Source organism: Ranitomeya imitator, chromosome 7, assembly GCF_032444005.1.
Source record: "Ranitomeya imitator isolate aRanImi1 chromosome 7, aRanImi1.pri, whole genome shotgun sequence".
In the NCBI taxonomy this organism is placed as follows: domain Eukaryota; kingdom Metazoa; phylum Chordata; class Amphibia; order Anura; family Dendrobatidae; genus Ranitomeya; species Ranitomeya imitator.
The window spans coordinates 155,345,686-155,357,857 of NC_091288.1; the positions used below are offsets into that span (position 1 = coordinate 155,345,686).

Below are 12,172 nucleotides of genomic sequence, written 5' to 3' on the forward strand. Positions count from 1 at the left end.
TGGTGGAACTTGCACTATTGCTGACTGACTAAATACTTTTTTGCCCCACTGTATTTATGGGAATAATATATATATATATTTTCATTATTTAGGAATATTTTTTTTAATTTTTTTTTACACATTTGGAATTTTTTTTTTAAAACTTTTTTACTTTGCCCCAGGGGGGGACATCACAGATCGATGATCTGACAGTTTGCATAGCACTCTGTCAGATCACCGATCTGACTTACAGCACTGCAGGCTGCACAGTGCCTGCTTTGAGCAGGCTCTGTGAAGCCACCTCCCTCCCTGCAGGACCCGGATGCCGCGGCCATCTTGGATCCGGGTCTGGAGCAGGGAGGGAGGTAGTGAGACCCTCACAGCAACGCGATCACATCGCGGGGGGCTCAGGGAAGCCCGCAGGGAGCCCCCTCCGTGAGCGATGCTTCCCTGTACCGCCAGCACATCACGATCGTCTTTGATCGTGGTGTGCCGGGGGTTAATGTGCCGGGAGCGGTCCGTGACCGCTTCTGGCACATAGTGCCAGATGTCAGCTGCGATAGGCAGCTGACACCCGGCCGCGATCGGCAGCGCTCCCCCCGTGAGGACGTATCCCATCGGTGGTCATAGGGGCCGACCCCACCTCAACGGGATAGTACGTCTAATGTCAGAAAGGGGTTAAATGAGAAGCTGTGTGCAAACTTTTGGTCTGTACTCTCTCTCTCTCTCTATATACAGTGGGGCAAAAAAGTATTTAGTCAGTCAGCAATAGTGCAAGTTCCACCACTTAAAAAGATGAGAGGCGTCTGTAATTTACATCATAGGTAGACCTCAACTATGGGAGACAAACTGAGAAAAAAAAATCCAGAAAATCACACTGTCTGTTTTTTTAACATTTTATTTTCATATTATGGTGGAAAATAAGTATTTGGTCAGAAACAAAATTTCATCTCAATACTTTGTAATATATCCTTTGTTGGCAATGACAGAGGTCAAACGTTTTCTGTAAGTCTTCACAAGGTTGCCACACACTGTTGTTGGTATGTTGGCCGATTCCTCAATGCAGATCTCCTCTAGAGCAGTGATGTTTTTGGCTTTTCGCTTGGCAACACGGACTTTCAACTCCCTCCAAAGGTTTTCTATAGGGTTGAGATCTGGAGACTGGCTAGGCCACTCCAGGACCTTGAAATGCTTCTTATGAAGCCACTCCTTCGTTGCCCTGGCGGTGTGCTTTGGATCATTGTCATGTTGAAAGACCCAGCCACGTTACATTTTCAATGCCCTTGCTGATGGAAGGAGGTTTGCACTCAAAATCTCACAATACATTGCCCCATTCATTCTTTCATGTACCTGGATCAGTCGTCCTGGCCCCTTTGCAGAGAAACAGCCCCAAAGCATGATGTTTCCACCACCATGCTTTACAGTAGGTATGGTGTTTGATGGATGCAACTCAGTATTCTTTTTCCTCCAAACACGACAAGTTTTGCTTCTACCAAACAGTTCCAGTTTGGTTTCATCAGACCATAGGACATTCTCCCAAAACTCCTCTGGATCATCCAAATGCTCTCTAGCAAACTTCAGACGGGCCCGGACATGTACTGGCTTAAGCAGTGGGACACGTCTGGCACTGCAGGATCTGAGTCCATGGTGGCGTAGTGTGTTACTTATGGTAGGCCTTGTTACATTGGTCCCAGCTCTCTGCAGTTCATTCACTAGGTCCCCCCGCGTGGTTCTGGGATTTTTGCTCACCGTTCTTGTGATCATTCTGACCCCACGAGGTGGGATTTTGCGTGGAGCCCCAGATCGAGGGAGATTATCAGTGGTCTTGTATGTCTTCCATTTTCTAATTATTGCTCCCACTGTTGATTTCTTCACTCCAAGCTGGTTGGCTATTGCAGATTCAGTCTTCCCAGCCTGGTGCAGGGCTACAATTTTGTTTCTGGTGTCCTTTGACAGCTCTTTGGTCTTCACCATAGTGGAGCTTGGAGTCAGACTGTTTGAGGGTGTGCACAGGTGTCTTTTTATACTGATAACAAGTTTAAACAGGTGCTATTACTACAGGTAATGAGTGGAGGAAAGAGGAGACTCTTAAAGAAGAAGTTACAGGTCTGTGAGAGCCAGAAATCTTGATTGTTTGTTTCTGACCAAATACTTATTTTCCACCATAAAATGCAAAAAAAAATGATAAAAAAACAGACAATGTGATTTTCTGGATTTTTTTTTCTCAGTTTGTCTCCCATAGTTGAGGTCTACCTATGATGTAAATTACAGACGCCTCTCATCTTTTTAAGTGGTGGAACTTGCACTATTGCTGACTGACTAAATACTTTTTTGCCCCACTGTATATATATACCTATACTATGTGTAGACATTTATTTTATCTATTCTATTTTAACCTGGCAGTGTGATTTTACTGTACACCGCACTGAATTGCTGGCTTTTCTATAGGACACCGGTGCGCATTTCTCGCAAGTCATGCTGATGGTCCGTGTGGTGTGCGAGTTTTTCTCGCACCCATAGACTTGCATTGGCATATTTTGGGCATAATACGGTGACAATCGCAGCATGCTGTGATTTCATACACAAGTATAATACAGACGAGAAAATTACACCTGATGCGAGCTTCCCCATAGATTAACATTGGTGCGAGTGCTATGCGATTTTTTAATCTCATAGCACTCGTTCGTATTACGCTCTAGTGTGACTCCGGCGTAAGAGAAACCAACACCAAAAATGTCAAATATCCATCCACTGTCTAGGATGACCAATAGCTTACACTCCTCCATCAGGGAAGACGGTAATACAGTTATCCTCGATGGTGGATTGTTATTTGACATTTTTGGTGTATGTTTGTCTAAGAATTGTCCTTACCTTGTAAGGTTTTTCATAGATATTTAATAAAATCAAAGTTTTATTAACTCATATAGGGTGATCATTCTGTAAAAAATTTGGTTGAGTGCGATAACCTGATTATTTAACAGTTCTGTGAACAAAGCCCTGTCCCTAGATCATGCAGCTCTCAGATTCCATAGCAAAAACCTACTGGCAAATTTCCCTTTGTGCTAACAGCGCAATTTTACTATTCACAGATCCCGATTCCCTGATGAATGGTGGAGTCAGGTGTTCCTAATTCATGAAGAGGTGCAAGTATGAGCGTCTGACAAGTGGTGTGCACCACTCTAGAAATCTTACTCCAATCTGTCTTAAATTTTATGAAATGTGGCATCACAACCCCACCGCTCCTTCGTCATTCCACTGCATTACCCATTTTGGAAGATTTGGATGAAAATGGTGTGAAAATTCCAAAAGTCAGAAATTTTTTACGCAACTCAAAGTTGCACCAAAATGTTGTGACTTTCAAAGCAATTTATACCAGAATTCTGATTAAATTGCTTTGATGAATTAGAGCCATAGTCTTGCACTACAGCTCTCTGTTATATAAATCTTTAAAGATTTTTTTTTTCATAAATCAATAGTACACATGAAAATAAGAAATTTTGCATTATAGCTTATCAGAGTAGTTCTCTTCTTTCTTTCCCTGTTCAGTAAATAAAATTTACAAGACCATATACAGTTCCCTATGTTAATAATTGCAGAGTATCTGTAAGTAATAGATGCAGTATGGGATCCCTTGTTTGCTCCTCATATAATCAACATTCTCAATTTTCAGGTAAAATCTGTCTTCAATGAAAAATGATTTCCCATAACTAAGAGAGAATATGGCAGCTGGTCCTAAGGGTATGTTCACACGTTCCTGATTTCCATCCTTTTTTTTTCAGGACTGAAACCGCAGCTCTTTGCAGAAAACGCAGGTCCTTTTTTTGGTGCTTTTTTGGTGCTTTTTTGGTGCGTTTTTTGATGCGTTTTTTGATGCGTTTTTTTATGCAGTTTTCTATGCAGAGTCTGTGTGTTTTCTAGGAAGTTTTTTAGGGTTAAAATGGCTGAAAATACCCTAACCCCACCCCTAACCCTAACCCTACCCCTAACCCTACCCCTAACCCTACCCCTAACCCTACCCCTAACCCTAACCCTAACCCTACCCCTAACCCTACCCCTAACCCTAACCCTACCCCTAACCCTACCCCTAACCCTACCCCTAACCCTATTCTAACCTTAGTGGGAAAAAAAAATTCTTAATTTTTTTATTGTCCCTACCTATGGGGGTGACAAAGGGGGAGGTGTCATTTACTATTTTTTTTATTTTGATCACTGAGATAGGTTATATCTCAGTGATCAAAATACACTTTGGAACGAATCTGCCGGCCGGCAGATTCGGCGGGCGCACTGCGCATGCGCCCGCCATTTTGCAAGATGGCGGCGCCCAGGGAGAAGACGGCCGGACGGACAACGGGAGGCCGGGAAAGTATAAGGGGGGGGAGATTAGGGCACGGGGGGGGGCATCGGAGCACGGGGGGCATCGGAGCATGGGGGGTGGGATCGGGGCAGCCACACTCCGCCCACGCACTTCCGCCCGCTTCCCCGCACTTCCTGCTGCAGCGGTTCGGCACCACAAACCGCAATAAAACCCGCAGATATATTTTTGATCTGCGGGTCTTACTGCGGGTTTGACCTCACAATGGAGGTCTATGGGTGCAGAACCGCCGCGGCTCCGAAAAAAGAAGTGACATGGTACTTCTTTTTTACCGCGGCTATTCAGCGCGGCTTTTTTTCCCGATTCCCGCATCATGTGCACAGTGGTTCCTGTTTTCCATAGGGTACATTGTACTGTACCCTGCATGGAAAACAGCTGCGGAACCGCAGCGGCAAAAACGCTGCGGTTCTGCAGAAAAAAACGCACTGTGTGAACATGGCCTTATAAAGTTTTATGATGAGGGGAGAGGTGGAAGGAGGATGGAGAGGCAGACAAGTTCTCCTGAAATAAGTTACACTTTATAGAAAAATGTTGCAATTTTTGGGCATTTGCCACCAAATGAAAATGAATGTAAATGTAAAGCTCACAAATGTGTATGGGACAAGTATTACAATTCTACTGGCAAAAACAAGACCTACAGCAGCACGTATCCAAAAAAGAAAGAATTATGGCTGTTAATGAATGTGAGAAAGCCCCAAAAAAATTATGGTCGCCTAAACAATACATTGTGTGCACATACTGTATCTTAAGCTGTCAGTAAATCCAAAAGATTAATAAACCTGAAACCTGAATATTTAAGAAAGTAAAAGTGATTTTTTTTCCTTGAGGAATATCTATGTGTGCAGAATTATTAGACAACTATTAGCATGCAGAATTATTACACATCTAAAAGGAAATACGTACATTTTCCATATCAACTGTCAATTTTTTACATTTCAAAAAAATATCAATGACCAATATAAAGAAAGAAGGACAAAGAAGGAAGGAAGGACATAGGTGCTCCCTGGGTGAAATTGCTAATATTGCATGAAAGTGAAATGACAAAAAAGCCTCACCTAGAAAGGTTGTGTGCGGCACAACTCTCGTATGCGTGATAATGAATCCAATATGAGGCTGCTGCTCTCAGCACTGAGCTCGCACCTAGTGGGTGGAGAACGAAATAGGGAGAGGGGAATAATGAAGCGGTACATCCCCAAAGCTGCCCAAAAAAATCACAGATCATGAAGAAATAACAGGTTTATTTGTGCAACATGTTTCAGAGTTATTGCAAGGGCTCTCCTTTTGCCCTACAGCTAAGAAACATACCTTTAATTATCCCTAACCCTCAATGATTACAGCATGTATGTAAGTTAACCCTTTTGCACTGCAGACATTTTGTGTTGAAAGGCAGAAAATGTCATTCTGCAAGAGATGCTACAAACATATTGGTTAATGACACTGTATATTGTTGACTGCAGTATGGAATAATCTACTGAATTAAAATAAGAGATTTTCTCTGTATCAAATAGTACCAATTCACTTTATTTTTATTTTCTACCTAAGATTCACAAAAGTTTAACAAATTCTCCTGGTGGTCCCATCATCTCCATAATCAAATCCATAACAGCACATTTATCCAGGACGGATTCTGACAGCTTGGGGCTCCTGTGGATGAAATGTGTCTGGGCCCCCTCCTTTTATGGTGACAAAGCTATATATATAATATATATATATATATATATATATAATATATATATATATAGTCACATACCTCCTTCTCTGCACGTGTCTGGGGGTTGCACCTGCAAGGGTTAATCTATCTCCTCTCACTCAGTCCAGCAATCAGCCTCTGTCCTATACTGCAAAGGGAGCATAAATCACACCCGTGACAAAGACCATGCACCCCGCTCATACACGCTGCCACCACTCACTGAACACACGGGCGATGAGTCCTGGAAATACTACTACTACTGTCTGCCAATCAGCAGGGTCACATACTCTAAGGCTATGGATTCTTTAGAGCATACAAGGTTCAAACTTATTAAAGTTTTAAGCTTTAATAGAAAATGTACAGTGCTTACAATTAAAGATATAGAAATATGAAAATAAAAAGTGACACACAAATATGCAAAATAGTTCTAAAAATAAAGGGAGAAAACTTACAGAAATATCTAAACTTTGCAGTGCAACATTCTGTTCCCTGAGGGGGGATGAATAAGCAATACCTCACATCAGCTTGGCTGCCCCTCAATCTGTGAACAGCTTTCTATGTGTTAAGGCCTAATTTATAGAGTCAATCCCAGGAGAGTGTGTGTGCTAAACCTAAACCATGGACACTGCTACCCGTGAGCGGGCAGACCCCGCTAGGAAAAGGACTGTGTTTCTTTTGTTTTTTTGCTTTGCTGTTTCATCCAGAGGGCCATGTTCACTTTCCCAAGCTTGGTTTATGCTGTGTACAATAAACCAAGCCCTTAAAAGAGACAGTGTTCCAGTCATTCCTCTGTGTCCAGTGAGCCGCAACACCACATGTGATGTTAGAAGTGTGGGTAGCGTTTCCAGTGAACACGTGTGACGGCCACAAGCCAGCGTATGACATCAGGCAAGATGGAGGACCTGCTGAAACATCTGCTGCAAGCACAGCAGCAACAGCAGCTACAATATCAGCAGCAATTACAGCAGCAACAGATGATGCAACAGGAGACCAGTAAGCTGCTTATACAGCAGATGCAGCAGCATCAGCAACACCAGCAGCAGTTTGACTTGCTTGCAGAGGTGGTTCGTGGAAGGCCGGCAGCCCCTCCCCCAAGTCCAGGTGGTAACACGTACGTCCGGAAGATGGTAAGATGAGCCATGCAAAAAATGACCCCGGCTGATGATGTGAAGGCCTTTTTGACTGTGTTCGAGCAGGTAACGGAGCGTGAGTAGCTACCGCCAGAGCAGTGGGAGGAGGTGCTGGCCCCCTATTTGACTGGTGAGCCCTAGAAGGCCTATTATGATTTGGCATTACAGAATGCGCAGGAGTATGCCAAGTTAAAGATTGAAATTTTGACACTCACAAGAATGCCTATGTCAGTCAGAGCACAAAGGGTTCATCACTGGGCAGATTATAGGGACAAGCCGCCTCGGTCCCAAATATTTGACCTACTGCATCTGGTGCAAAAATGTGTGCAGCTGGAATCCTCCAATCCAGATAGTTATGCGCATTGTCATGGACAGGTTCATGCACTTCCTTCCTAGGCCGGTGCAGTTCTGGGTTACCCAGGGAGATCCCCAATATGCAGGCAATCTGGTGGGCCTAGTGGAATGTTTCCAGGTGGTAGAGAAGTCCCTATGAAAGCAGTGTGGACTATCAGTCCAGTGAGGGGCCGCAGGCATGTCCCGTGTCAATAAATGGGGTGCTGGTGACAAGACTCTAAAGGTACCGTCACACTAAGCGACGCTGCAGCGATACCGACAACGATCCGGATCGCTGCAGCGTCGCTGTTTGGTCGCTGGAGAGCTGTCACGCAGACAGCTCTCCAGCGACCAACGATGCCGGTAACCAGGGTAAACATCGGGTTACTAAGCGCAGGGCCGCGCTTAGTAACCCGATGTTTACCCTGGTTACCATCGTTAAAGTAAAAAAACAACCACTACATACTTACCTACCGCTGTCTGTCCTCGGCGCTCTACTTCTCTGCTCTGGCTGTGAGCACAGCGGCCGGAAAGCACAGCGGTGACGTCACCGCTCTGCTTTCCAGCTGCCCGGCGCTCACAGCCAGAGCAGAGAAGCAGAGCGCCGAGGACAGACAGCGGTAGGTAAGTATGTAGTGGTTGTTTTTTTACTTTAACGATGGTAACCAGGGTAAACATCGGGTTACTAAGCGCGGCCCTGCGCTTAGTAACCCGATGTTTACCCTGGTTACCAGCGAAGACATCGCTGAATCGGTGTCACACACACCGATTCAGCGATGTCAGCGGGAGAGCCAGCGACTAAATAAAGTTCTGGCCTTTCTTCCCCGACCAGCGACATCACAGCAGGGGCCTGATCGCTGCTGCGTGTCACACTGGACGATATCGCTAGCCAGGACGCTGCAACGTCACGGATCGCTAGCGATATCGTCTAGTGTGACGGTACCTTTAGATTCAGGGAGTTTAGTGACACTGATAAGGGCCACACTTTCCCATCAGTTAATCCCGGGGAAACACGTGGGTGTACACTGTATCCATGGGGACACCAAGGACTATCCTGTCACAAGAGTGTTGGTTAAATCAAGCCGGGTACAGATTCCTATGAGGTCAGAGTGGTCGAAGGTTTGCTGCACCCGTGATAATCGGGAAGGACTTCAGCCTTTTCTGGGACTTGTGGGGAAAGGCGGAGATATCAAAGGACGCAGACAGGAGCCAGCTCAACCCTGTCGTAACACCATCACAGTCGGAGATGGATAAGTTCTCAATGTGTGTCCTGGCTGGTGACGAGGAAGAGACCGGGACCAGTGAGACTAAAATTCCTGAACTGGTGGTTTCTGGTGGGAATTTTGGGACAGCCCAAATGCAGGACTTGAATTTGAAAAATGTTCTGGAATATGTGACTGTGAGAAATCGGGTTGCTCAAGAGCCAGGGGCCGACACCAGGTTCCCATACTTTGCAGTCAATGGGGAGTTGCTATATCGGGTCATTAAACATAGAGGGGAAGTATTACAGCAGCTATTAGTCCTGGGACCATACAGACATAGGGTACTAGATCTGGCCCATGCTCATGTCTTGGGGGGGCACCTAATTATAGATAAGAGCCAAGAACGCGTCTTTCAGAGGTTTCACTGGCCTGGCTGTCACAGGGACATTGTTAATTTCTTCCACTCCTGCCTTACCTATCAGCTAACTGCCCCTGTATCCCACTTCTGCAGTCCCCTAGTTCCGTTACCCATAATCAAAGTTCTGTTTGACCGGATTGCCATGGATCTGGTCGGGTCCTTAATTAAGTCCACCAGGAGTCATCCATGCATCCCTATGGTAATAGACTGCGCTACATGGTACCTGGAAGCGGTACCCCTGATAAACTCCTACGCCTGGAGTAGAGCACAAGAGCTAGTCCATATTTTCTCCCGAATGGGCCTGCTGAAGGAGATCCTGATGGACCAGGGGACACCGTTTATGTCCAAGGTAATGAGGGAGTTGTGCAAGGCCCTCCAGATTACCCAACTTAGGTTGTCGGGGTACCGGAGGATTCTCCAGTGGACCCAGGCAATTATACCTGCTGGCATGCAAGGCTGGCAGCTGCCTAGGGCCCCTGCTGCTACAGGGGTCCCCAGCCAGTGGCGTGTCACTAATAGTGGCACACGCAGCTGCTAAGGGGCTCCTGAGTCAGGGGGGCCCGCCTGGTGCCAGGGGAGCAGCAGCTGGAGACAGGAGTCTGTCCCCGCTGTTAAAGAGAAATAAATATTCATGCATAATAATAATAATAATAATCTTTACTTTTATATAGTGCTAAGATATTTTGCAGTGCTTTACAGTTTGCACACATAATCATTGCTGCCCCGATGGGCCTCACAATCTAAATTCTCTATCAGTATTTCTTTGGAATGTGGGAGGAAACCGGAGTACCGGGAGGAAACCCACGCAAACACTGGGATAACATGCCCAAGGGCATGGAGAGGAGTGAATATTCATTTCACTTTAATAGCGGGCAGTGTTAGCCCGCAGGCTGAGGCTAACACTGCCCGCATGAGTTAACATAACGCACCCGCATATAAAGCCGCTGTGGCTGCGTCGGGGCCCTGGAGGTTGGCCCCTGCAGGATGGCTAACGCTGAGGGCAATCGGCAGGCAGGAAGCGATCCCTGCAGCTCCGTTGCCTACAAGAGAAAATGGCAGTGGAGCAGAGATGCAAGGATCCGATACAGTTCTGCGTCCTGCCCGGTGCTTCCTGTCTGCCACAGCAGCGTAGCTGGATAACATCATTCAGCGTGCAGCTGTTTCAGAGAGAAAGCTGTCGGCGACAAAGATGCTGCTGGGATGTGCTGCGGCTGCGGGGTACGTGCGTAGAGTTTAGTGGTGCTGTGTGTGTGAGAGTGGTGTTGTGTGTGTGTGGTGCTGTGTGTGTACTAGAGAGGGCAGTTATGTGGGTGATGGAGAGAGCAGTGATGGGGTGGTGGGGGAGAAGGCAATGTTGTTGGTGGTGGAAAGGATGATGGGGGTGATGGGGGAGGAGGCAATGATGGAGGTGGTAGAATGGGCAATGATGGGATGGTGGAAGAGAAGGCAATGATGGTTGTGGTGGAAAGGAGAATGATGGTGGTGGTGGGGGGAGGCAATGATTGAGATGTTGGAATGGGCAATGATGGGGTGGTGGGGGAGAAGGTAATGATGGAGGAGATGGAGATGGCAATGATGGGGTGGTGGGGGAGAAAGCAATGATAGAGGTGGTGGAAAGGGCAATGATGGGGTGGTGGGGGAGAAGGCAATGATGGGGTGGTGGGGGAGAAGGCAATGATGGTTGTGGTGGAAAGGACAATGATGGTAGTGATGGAAAGGACAATGATGGTTGTGGTGGGGAGGAGGCAATGATGGAGGTGGTGGAATGGGCAATGATAGGGGTGGTGGGGGAGAAAGCAATGATGGAGGTGGTGGAAAGGGCAATGATAGGGGTGGTGGGTGAGAAGGCAATGATGGAGGTGGTGATGAGGACAATGATGGGGGTGAAGAGGGAGAACAATGATGGAGGTGGGGGGCTGCATTATAAAAGACATCAAAAACGAATAATGTAGGGGAAAACTCAGTCTAGAAAACCAAAAAAAGAAAAACAACCCTTAAAAATATCTTTAATTGACCATATTAAAAATGATATATATAAATAATAACCAACACCAAAACCCAAGATCAGAGCGGGGTATTAGTACTTATATTTATTGCTATAAATATGCCAGAAAGTCCTAATAGGGGAAGGCAGTCCTGACTTTATCCCTAATCTCTTCCTAATGGACTATACCTTCCTGGCAGTGGAGGTTGGCACTCTAAAATCGACATGGCGCCCCCACTCCACGTCGGCTGTCCCTCCTGACCCTGTTTGGACCCTACCAACTACCCACACCCAAATCCCAACATCATACACACAACCACAAAACTTGGTCAGACTAAAAAAAAGACTAATTAAAGTAAATATTGCACAAGATATAGTATTGCACTAGTAAACCTATTGCACTTATGTCCGCTTAAAGTCTCAGACTGTTCCCTAAGCTCACCCTTTAAATATCAGGATTTATATATATTGTAAGGGACTGAAGGGGGAAGCAAAAGGTCCTCCAAGATTCAATTTTTTGAGAGAAGAAAATAAAGTGCTCTTGTGCTAATAGTCTATTTGCATTCTACTACCATAATTGGTTGCATAGCTAAGTCACCACGACCAAGTCAAATATTTATAGCAAGCTCCGTCCAACGGGACAGAGACACTGGACATATCATGTCATATTATCCAGATAAGTAACTGATGATCCAGATAAGTAACTGATTACGGTTCCAGTAGCATGCCTTTGGTTCTCTATGGCAGTGATATGTTTAATATGACAATATGTTGTGCTGTGGCCATGAGAGACTAGTGAAACTATATATATGTGAGGTTTCTGCCTAGCTTGCTATAAATATTTGACTTGGTCGTGGTGACTTAGCTATGACTTAGAGACAGTGTTCCAGTCATACCTCTGTGTCCAGCCGAGTGAGCCGCAACACCACAATATATATAGCCACACGCACACTGTCAGGAAAATATGAACTATTTTACATTGTTCGGGTTACACAGCCAGAGCTGCCTGCTACACACAGCCCACAGCCCACGTGGGAAGTCAGCCAAAGTTTACCATGTTGTGT

At 45.7% G+C, this 12,172-nt stretch overlaps 1 protein-coding gene across 1 annotated transcript in view; it reads right to left on the reverse strand.

Annotated features, from left to right (window-relative positions):
• LOC138644980 (hemoglobin subunit beta-2-like) overlaps window positions 1–5,511 on the reverse strand; it is a 214,898-nt gene extending 209,387 nt beyond the window's left edge. Inside the window, exon 1 of the mRNA XM_069733933.1 lies at window positions 5,407–5,511. The gene's annotated coding sequence lies outside the window, so the exon portion shown is untranslated. The remainder of the gene's footprint in view (window positions 1–5,406) is intronic.
• Window positions 5,512–12,172: the final 6,661 nt, after the last annotated feature.